The 10,875-nt window shown below is 40.8% G+C and overlaps 1 long non-coding RNA gene across 1 annotated transcript; it reads left to right on the top strand.

Moving 5' to 3' along the window:
- Window positions 1–121: 121 nt before the first annotated feature.
- Window positions 122–5,679, top strand: LOC119259846 (uncharacterized). Its single transcript, XR_005128586.2, has 3 exons — window positions 122–194; window positions 4,876–5,017; window positions 5,582–5,679. It is a non-coding gene; the product is annotated as an uncharacterized LOC119259846 (long non-coding RNA).
- The last annotated feature ends 5,196 nt before the right edge of the window (window positions 5,680–10,875 follow it).

Raw genomic sequence — 10,875 nt, 5'->3', positions numbered from 1 at the left:
GCTTCTCCTCTTCCTGCTCAGCTCCACCCTCCCTTGGGTGGGGCAGGGAACCTCCCCCTTTCCTGGGGACCACCCTGTTACAAAACAACAGTCTGTAGGTCATGGTGCTGTAGGTCACAAGCCCAGGCAGGTCACAACTGAGTGTGTTTCCTTATGCTAAACCAAGATGTCAGCGGGGCTAACTTCTGGTCTGGGTAAGAATCTGCTTCAAACTCACTCAGATTCTGGTAGAATGTAGTTCCTCGAGGCTGCATTGTTGAGGTCTTGAAGTCTTGGCCAGAGCTCACCATCAGCAACTAGAGCCTACCAGCTGCCAGTGGCTTCTAATGTGGTCCCCACAGCGAATTCTGACTATGATTATTGCTGCTTCCTCCTGGTCAGCAGGAATGAATCTGAATTCTTTCTCCCAAACCAGCTGGAAAACACTTTCTGCTTTGAAAGGACTCAGGTCAAACTAGATTAATTCCCTTTTGCCACATAATATAACATACTCACAACTTTTTCCCATACTCAGTATGATGAGATTATATAAGGGCAAGGGTGCATGGCATCACCTTGGAATTCTGCCTACCTCAGATCAATATAAAAGTCAATAATCAATTGTGCCTGCCCACCAGGAGATCACAGTCTCAGTCACTTAAACAAGGGTCAGTGATATAACTTGAATGCACAGTATGGTAACAGAGCTACATAATTGTAATGAGGTAGAACAGAGATGGGAATAATTACCTGCAACAGAACGATTGGGAAGAGTCCAAATCACTTTCTAGAAGAGATCTTTTAGTTGAGTGTGGGTGATCAGATGGACAAGGTACAGAAGACTATTCCCAGTGTGGCTGGCAGGAAAGGAGTGGTGTGGTGTGGTGGTGGTGGGGTGTGTGTGTGTGTGTATGTGTGTGTACCGGGGAAACATGGGCCTTTACTATTAAAGTGTAGTAGAGCTAGCAGAAGGAGCTGATAGGGTAGTCTAGACAGATTAACGTAAAGATAAGTAGAAGAATAGGAGTTGGTAAGATGGACCCAAAGAAGAGCAGTAGTCAGAGATCTATTATTGGGGGCCTTCCTGGTGACGCAAGGGGTTAAGACACAACCTGTGAACCTATCCCCAGCCACTGAAGCACGAGTTCGATCCCTAGCTAGGGAGATACCCACATGGCACAGCAGACATCTCTCCTGACTTGCCCTCTGCTCCCCTCAGCAGTGTATTTCAGTCAGTCTGCCTATTCTGTTCCCCACTCTGTCTCTGGTGAATCCTCTCACCCCCCCCATACCTCTGGCCTGTACCCCAGCTCTTGTATGCATAAATAAATAAATCTTAAAAAAAAAAGATATCTACTATTGAATTTTAGTATTGATTGATTCCACTAGTTTTTCTAGTGGAAATAACTCTCCACAAGGCAATGAAGCTCCCCAACCCACTCACTGGTCAGGGGATGCCCTTGATTGGGCTAACTACCATGTATACTTGTGATCCTTTGTCTTGCTCTGCCATTTTGTGCTTTTAAAAAATAGAACTTCACACAACAAAGGCCCAGAAATTTCCCTTTTTTTCCTGAGAATGAGATAATTTTGCATTTGCTACACTAGGACAGCACCTTACATTTAGACACATGATGTATCATTGCTTTATAAAATCACAAGAACAACATTTAACTAACAATAGTGGGAAAGAATTAGCATTAAATGCTTAAGAGCAATTGGGGAGGATCATCAATACAGTTACCTTCCAAGGAAGGTGGAAAAATGAAAGAGCAACTGTTTTGAAAAGACTTTTTGTGCATATGTATATAGAATTTGAGTGTCTGGAGCACAATTAAGAAATAATTTGATTTTAAAAAGCCATGAATTTCACAGCATGATTTAAAAACAAATACTTATATAACTAATTGAATAAAAGCTGATTTGCACTTCTGAGGTTGTATGTAGGACCTTGGCTTGGGTTTGGGGAAGTAGGTTTATAGCTACATTAAACTATTGTTTGTTTACATTTAGATATGCTGCCTTGATAAAATAGAAAACTAGAACAATGAGCAGAACTGAGAGCTTTAGGAAAATGCTGTGAGGGCAGTAAGTGTTTGCTGCCTAATTTCAGAGAGGGGGAGGGGAAATAGAAGCAATTCTAAAAGTTTTAAAGATAATGAGATTCTTTATAATAACCATTAGAAGGTAGCAAAAATAATTTTGCCCAAAAGCTAATAAGCTTCCATGGCGTGTTGACCAGTCTTTTTGATGAATGAATACATATATTCATCTATATATGTAACAGAATTTTGCTTTTTGTATAATTCATCAAACCATAGGACATCAGTTGAAATGGTTACAAAAGGACCTGCTAGGAAGATTGTTACCAGCATAAAATCGCAATGGAATGATTTGTCAAGGGAGTCAGTCAGTGACTTAAACAAAACATGAGCTAGTAGTGTCTGGGGTTGGACGCTAGGCATATATGAGCAGGGGATTTGGGGCAAGCTCGTTCCGTGATTTTAAAGGAGAGCATAATTGTTTCTTAATTTATTTAAAGAACATTTATTCAGATATTTACTAAGTTTAAAGTATGGGTTTAATACTAAAGCCCCGCTTAAAGTCAGCTCTCAGGGAGATTTCAGATCATGTTCTTCTGTGCTATCCTAATGGGGCCATCCTAATGGGGCAGCAGGTAACTACTTACTACATCTTTTAAAGTCTGCTTTACATATTTTATTTGTTATTTACATTTTATTGATGTGTGCATAAAACATTATATGTACATACAGATATGTATTTATATCATATGTCTAGATCATTCATCTATCCACCTATCATCTACTTATCTATCTATCTATCTATCTATCTATCTATCTATCTATCTATCTATCTATCTGAGACAGAGAGACACTGAGATTGAGAGAGGGAAAGAGGATAAATAAGAAATCATTCCACTGTCAAAATGAAGAGGAGGAGCATTGCATCCTGATTTTTTCTCATGAAACATGAGAAAAGAGAAAGGAGTCTTTACAAAATATACCTGGACTTTTCTTTCCAAAGCTAATAATAAACTAACATTCTGTCTTGCTGCAGAAAAATGAAAGTATAATTTTACTACTTCCTTAAAATGAAATGTAAATGTTTTGAAGCTCAAACCCATTTGAAAAATGCAAACATTTAAATTTGCCGAGAGAACTAATTATTATCTACACTGATTTTCATTTCCTCTCCTCTCTCTAGCCTGTTTTTACACCTTTATGAATGATCCTACCCGCCATGTGACGTTCCAAATTGAGTCATCCTCAATTTCTTCCCCTCCCCTTCATACTTAATTTCTTGGTCCTATTGATTCAACTTCTGGAATATTTCTGAAATTCCTGTGTTTTGTTTTCCTGTCATTCCTTTCATTGGTGGCCTCATTTATCTCTTGGACCACAGTCATTGTTTACTTAGTCTTTTCCAGACTCAACAAATATTTATAGAGCGCTCCCTGCTAAGTTATCAAACCTAAGTTATCAAACCACCACAATTTCATCTCCTGTCTAGTCATAGCTGAGTTCCAGTTCCTACATCCAGCTATTTATTTGCTCTCTCTATTTGGCAGTCTTATTAGCATGTCACACTTAAGTTATCCAAAGCAGAACTCAGAATTTACCCTTCCTGTCTCCCCTGCCTCCCAACGATTCTCTCTCATTCCCCACCCTTTTCTGGCAAATAGAACTGTCAGCCTTCCAGGAGCACAAATGACAAACCTCAGAATCATCCCTGAATCATCCCTTGTTCACTCCCCCTTAGCCAATCTTTCAGCAAATCCTATTGATTTGGCTTCCAACATTTATTTTCAATCTAGTCACCTCCCTCATCTCTGAATCAGGCTACCTGGTTCAAATCCAGTGCCCTCACTTACAAGCTATGTGCTTGGCCATGACTTTGGGTAATTAATGTCTGTAGGTCTTGGCTTCAGGTGCAAAACCAGACTTTTCAAAGAAAAAAAGCTGAAAAAATTCTAAAGGTGTGGTTTAACTTCACAAGAGCTAGAATTTGACTGAGTGAGGAAAAGTATGCATTGATGTGGTCTTTTATCTCCTCTCCCCTCAACTGATTTATTTTGACAGTGGAAAGGAAGGGGGAGTTGCCAGACTCTCAGGAGGAGTGGTGTTACCGTAGGGGTGTTTGGCCTCTTAACAATGGGGGCACATTTGCTAGCTTTTATTTGGTGGTTACACTGACAGTTGTCTGACCTCCACGTGACTTTCAAACATTGCACTCCAGTCAGAAATTGGATTATACCTTCATTTGTAGAAGGGTTTCAGGACAGAGAGTATTTTTTGGAAATATTTTAAATTATAGAGGAGTAATATGGAATGGCATTTAAAAGAAAATCTAATTTATGAAGCTATTGTACATGCCTGTTTTCTTTACTCTAAAAATCTAATTTATCTGGATGTATGATGTCTGCTTCATTAAGTCTACCCCACTTCTTCCTATCATATTTATACTTACAAAACGTATCTGTTACTTGTACAACAACTAAATTTGAATTCCAGTGTCCACTAATACCTTCTCTCTTTCAAATTCTTCTTGAGTGGGAAGACTTTGGGTCTTACTCCTTTTAGATATAAACAAAGTATTTAAAAGATACAGCATCTGACTATTTTATGTTGTCTGCTCAAGTCAGATCTGAACATTTACATATTAAGATACATAATATTTTATTACTAATATCTTTTTTTATATCTTCTGTACATTAAATGAGGGTGATATGTTTCTTTTTTGCCAAACTGTATATAGGCAGGTCCTGTTATATATGACATTTAACTTGCGATTATCAAGAGATTACTCAAAAATATTTGTTCAAAAAAATATTTTTTCAAAAACCACTGCTGGATCTGATGGGGTTGAAAACCACAGTTTTAGATGCCGACCCTGAGGAAGGACAAAAAGGAAAGATTTAGTGCAGTTGAGCAAGATGCAAACCTTGTGGGCATGATGGTGAGGTTACAGCAGGGCAGCAGGAGACACAGCAGAAAGCAACGCAGACACTTGAGTCCAGGTGAGACCAATTACATTTTGGGGGAGGGCTGTGGGTAGAGGGAACTCCCCATAGACCATGTTTCCTTCAGCCAAGGCAAGGAGGCTACATGAACTCCCTTAGCTTAGCTCACCCTAGAGGAACGTAGCAAGAAAGGGGAGCAGAGAACCATGAACTTGATCATTTTCCCCAAAGAAAGAGAGATCTAGATAGACCTAGAGGGAATTGTGCTTACTAAAATAAGCAAGACAGAGGAAGACAAACACAGTATGATTTCACTCATTTGAGACCTAGAGAGAAAACAAACGCATGAACTAAATAAAACAAAAATAAACTTTTGGTCTGTAAGACCAATTATTGGTTACCGGAAGGGAAGGGGGGAAAAAGGGAACAATAATATGGTGGAGGATAGAATTAGACTTTTAACAATGAACTTAATACGACATATATACATTGATTCTCAATGATGAACTCTTTAAACTTCTAGAATATTAACTGCAATGTTACTTCAAAAAAAATTGAGAGGTTAGCTGAGAAGTGATAGAAGTAACTTAAGTTGGATATTTTTCATCTTCCTTTGCTCAGGAAATGGAATCTTAAAGGCGAAGTTTCATTATGATTTTCGAAAATGAAGGAAGTCACATCTATGCAAATAAAGTTTGTAGACTTGTGACTAAACTTGTTGTTTTTTCCACTGCTTTCACCCTAGTCCAAGCCTCCAAGATCTTTTGGCTAGAAAATAGCAGTAGCCTCCTAAAAGGTTTCCATGTCGTCTCTCTATTCTTCCCAATTCTAATGCACCTTTCATGGAGCTGAGTGAGCTCTTAATTGGTTATGTTTCCTTGCTTAACATGCCCCCGCCCCCTCAACCCCCGCCCCCTACACACCAGTGATTCCTTTGTACCTGTTATCATGGCTGACTGATCTGTCATGATAGGGGTATTTTTGTTCTACAAGCCAGTCTTGCAAGACAGTCCTGCTGTAGAAATGTGGGATGATGGCTGAGGTTACAATAGGGCATGACTTCAGTTGACATCCCAGTTGATGGTAATTCCATCCTTCCAATTCCTTAGGCCCTAAACTTTGACATCATCCTTGACTCCCCTTTTCCTCTTTTATCCCACCTTGAATCCATGAGTAAACGCTGATAGCTCTGTCCTGAAAATGCAGAACGTCTGACCTCTTCCCACTGACTTCTCGGTTATCATTCTGTCTTGGTCTGATCTACCATCATTTCTTGCTTGTTTACTAGAATAACTATCGGGCTGGTTTTCCTTCTTCAATGTTTGCTCTCATATAATCTTTTCTCAACAAAATAGTCAGAAAGACCCTTTAAAAACTGACCAGATCCTTAGGGCTTCCTCATTTCTTTGAGGGTAAAATTCCTACAATGACCCACAAGGCTTAACTATTTTCCCTATAGGCATTTAAATGCCTCAGGCTAAACATAATTCTCATGCTTATTGTTCACTAAAATATACTAAGCACCTAATGGTAATGAATAACATAGCAGGGCCTCAATACAATCATTGGATTATGTGATTAAATCTTGTTTACTAATTCATCATTTCTTTTTTGCATTGTGACAATGTAAGATGTCTGAGGGCAGGTTCCTTATGGGTCTTCTTTAATAATGTATCCAAAACATATAGAACTGTAGCCTGTATACAGTAAGTGTTTAACAACTTCTTATTGAAGAAATAAGTGAGTATATACCCTGAAAAGATTCATGCATATGCTTTTACTATGCTGAGTTAACGAGTTTATTATGCATACAGCTCTAGTATTGTTTCCATTCATCACTCATAGGCAGTTATCTATGGTGGATGAAGTGTTTGACAATAAAGCAGGAGTTGTTCATATAAATAGAACTCTGTGAGAAGCAGTATGGAGGATTATAGTTGGCCCACAGTTAACAATCACATAGTGAACTGGAATACATTCAGTGTATAGCACAATTCTTTCTGCACTTTGTCTTTCTATACAAACTCTTCTGTTAACTTCCTCTGGAAAAAAGAAAACTATTGCTTTGCTGGTTATTTGCAAAACTGCTTACCCTGGGGGCTTTTACTTATTTATTTATTTATTTATTTTTGTTTATTTACGAAAATGAAAAAAAGTCATTTCGGGGTGTAAGAGCACTTTATATTCTTGAAGAAGAGACTCACGCTGCCAATGACTTACATAATCTATTTTGTTTCTCATCTGTATTGAAGGGCATTCATATCTATGTATTCCTGTGTGCAAATGTTGAAGCTCCAAAACTATTCTCTGTGATTGTTTGGATTGTTAATCTCTCCAGGGTTTCTTCGACATTCTCAAAGGCAGTTTCTGGCACCAAAGGGAAAATGGAGAAGTTGAGATGCAATTTTATCTCTCATTTGAACTTGATTAAATGGGGACTGTTCTAATCAAAAGTTTGAATCCTAGGGGAGTGCAATGTTGTTAACAGGTTGAAAATATTTGAGAATAGGGAGGAAGAATACTAAAGTTAAGGCAGAGAAAGAATCAGCCAAGAAAATAATTGTAGTAAAGCTCATTAAGGCATAAAATTAGGTGAACAAATTGCTTCACAGATAGTGTTAAGCTCATTGCTAGACTGGCAAAGGAAGTGGAAGAAAGCTCTTTGAAAACATTATTTTTATTATTTTAATAATTTGTGTAGGAATCCTAGTAGCTGCAATCTGTTAGCCAGAAACAATTGCCAGCTGGTGTCATCGTGGAGTAACTATAGTAGGCTGAATGCAAACATGTTTTTCCTTTTTACCTGGAGAGCATTCAATTTTAGAAAGTTTCTATTCATTTTCATCTGAATGTGAAGTCTGCCCTTGTAGATAAGGAAGCCTGTTTATTGCATGATTTAAGAGCTCTGATTAGTCTCACACCAAATTCCACAAATGTAACAGAGAGACCACACCTGGGACAGACTGTGTTTACACAATCAAAGTGACCTATGGTCAAAAACAAATGCTTGGGTGTCTGCCTGCATTATCCACATAATTGCTTGATTCTGTGCAAGGCTTTCCTTGCGATTACCTCAGAAAATGGTGGTGCTCCATTAGTTAGTTTACTGAGAGCAAAAGCAGATCTTCTGGGGTGATCTTCTTTGAAAAGTGTTAAAGGCACACTTATTTATGGAAACATACATTTTGTTGGCAACATAGCTATTATATTTGTTTGCTGTAATGTTTTCTTCTGCAATTATCCTAAGTAATTTCTTGTAACAATAATATAATCATGTTAAGATTGTTCTTATCTTTCCTGTTCATCTGGAATCTCATAGACTAGGTGCCAAAATACTGCAGGATGTAGAGACTGCTCAGCTTTGCCTAGAAAGACAGAGGGAGAGACAAAATAATTTAATTGTTCTATTGTAATTCTGTCGTCTCTTCCTGCCTCTTGACTCAAGAGTCTCAAGATGGGAGAGAGGAAATCATGGACTCTGTAGTTGATGTCATTCGATTTCTTCACGGGTGATTTGAACATATTTTAGGGATGCTAATGGTTTCTAATCCTGGCTCTACTAAGAGAAACTTAGTTCAGTTTCCTCATCTCTGAAATGGGATATTATACTTCTCTCCTTTGAGTGTTGGTCTGAAGAGCAAATGAAATAGTGGTTAGGAAAGTGCTTTCCACTCTACAAATTGCCACCAGTGCTCGGGTTATACATTTGGGTTGCTAACAAGATTATATTTATCCATGTGCTATCAAGTGATTTTATAGAAAAGGCGAAACTTCTCAAATACGGTAATATAAGACGTATAATGTATAATGAATTTCTCCTGGGTGAAAGCAAAGGTACCTTTTTAAAAATCGGTACTACCATTAACTAGATGCATTCAGGAAATAAATGTTGGGTTTTATTGGATTTTTGTCCTATCACAACTTCTTGTTTTGGAGAGTTGTGTGATGCCATTAATAGTTTAAACCTGAAGTGAGAGAGAAAGAAATAGAATCAAGTAAGCTTTAAAGAAGCTGATTCATCTTACCCAACACCTTCCTTACTAATATAGGCTCATAGGTATCAGAAAGGGCACTGTTTGTGGTTGTTTATAGAGTTGAAAACAGGAAAGGAAACAGGTGGGAAGCTTTGTTGAGCAGAATCCCACCCACCTAGAACAATAAAAATAACTTCTTATGGACAAGTGTTAGCATCCCTGAAAGAGACTGGACCTTAACTGGTGGTTGTGAAGGGGGCAGTTTTGTTATAGGACAGGGAGAGGGGCAGCCCAAGCCCCGCAAACCTGCCTATTCTAAATGGGTTCTGCCATCCGCCGCATCAACACAAAACATATGAGACTCTAATGGGAAGGAACTTTAATTAAACTAGGAAACAACACAGGTAAGGCAAAGAGTCTAGTTTCTAAATGAAGCACCCAAAGTTACCCGTCCCCTCGTGGGTAAAACTCCATCCATATGGGGTCGGCCCAGAGCAAGGCCCCAAAGCCTGCCACAAGTCTAAAGCATCTTCCAGTGGGGACCCACAGAAAAGGGTCACAAACAACTGGACAAGCCCGGAAGGAAAAGAGCAAAATCAACATCAAGATAAAAGCTGCCATGGTCACCTCCCCACAGGTCTCACCCACATCTGTGTCACCCAGTCCACGACCAAAAGACAAGCGCAGTTTCTTTACGTGTCTCTAGGCTCCATGCGCCTCCTCCAGGTCTCCTGGCTCCATCCTGCTTCCTTCCTCAGTCTCTTCTGCAGCTTCTCCTCTTCCTGCTCAGCTCCACCCTCCCTTGGGTGGGGCAGGGAACCTCCCCCTTTCCTGGGGACCACCCTGTTACAGTTTGACAAATGGAAGTGTGCACAGTGTTTTAGGAAGAGACAAATAGGTAGATCCATAAACTGGACAGGTGGGGAGGTGGGCTGCTATGGGTGCATGGAAAGCCAGGAGCAGGGGGCTAGGCATGGCAGGACAGCCAAGAGGGACATGTTGGCCAGGGAGTCAGGAAACATGGTGTCCAGCTCAACACCCTGCCACTGTCCACATAGGTCAAGCAAGTCTGGGGGTTGTAGTGGGACATTTATTCTAACGTGAGAATCCTGTCGTTCTCTGAAAAACAGATATTTATTAAAGCAAGATTTGACTCTCCAATAAATGAAAAATTTAGATGTTTGAAAAATAAAGTGAAAAACATCCGCACATAAACAAGAGCTTCTTTAGTCCATGAAATACCGCTAAGTGTAGGTCAGTCTTCCACTGGGGGTGGGGGAGGGTAGGAAGTGGGCAGATCTCCCCCATTAGGCGTTCTATGTGTATTAATTAGTGGGATGGATTTTAGGAGCTGACCCCCAAACTCCTCTTGCGTTCTGAGCGCTGCGTGGTTGTGGGTGGACTGTGCAGTGCTGGAAGAAATGAAGTGTGCGTTGCGGGTGCTTCATGGAGAATGGCTGGCTGGATGAATGAATGCAGGCTGAATCACGTTGGAGAGCTGGACAGGCCAAGGGTGTAGTGAAGACAGGGCCAGAATAAAACTTGAGCACGGGTTAGACCGTCCTGGGTGGAAAGGAAAAGCGGTCTGCAGTCCATTCCCGTGGTCTACCCGGGGGTCAGCCAACTGGCGTGAGGTCCCGTCTGGAAGCGTCTGCCCCTCGGTGCGCCGATGAGGCCGGCCAGGGGTCTGTCCTCTGCCCATGGAGAAGGCGGCCTGTCTGCGGGTCTCAGGGCAGCGCCGGCGACGCTCCCCTCCGAGCCTCCGCTTGCTCCGCCTCTGCCCGGCGCCCCAATCTCTCGGCGCTCCAGGCTGCAGGGATTCCCACCCCCAGCCGCCTCCCGCGAGCCCCGCGGAGCGCGGACTCCTCCCCTGGAAACTCCTCCGGGGCTGGGGAAGGCTTCGGCGCATGCTCCGTACCTCGGGCAGGTTTCTGCTGCGGG

Source organism: Talpa occidentalis, unplaced genomic scaffold (assembly GCF_014898055.3).
Source record: "Talpa occidentalis isolate TD23 unplaced genomic scaffold, MPIMG_talOcc4v2.1 talOcc4.5, whole genome shotgun sequence".
In the NCBI taxonomy this organism is placed as follows: domain Eukaryota; kingdom Metazoa; phylum Chordata; class Mammalia; order Eulipotyphla; family Talpidae; genus Talpa; species Talpa occidentalis.
Note: the sequence above shows the minus strand (reverse complement) of the source record. Positions and strands in the feature narration are given on the sequence as shown.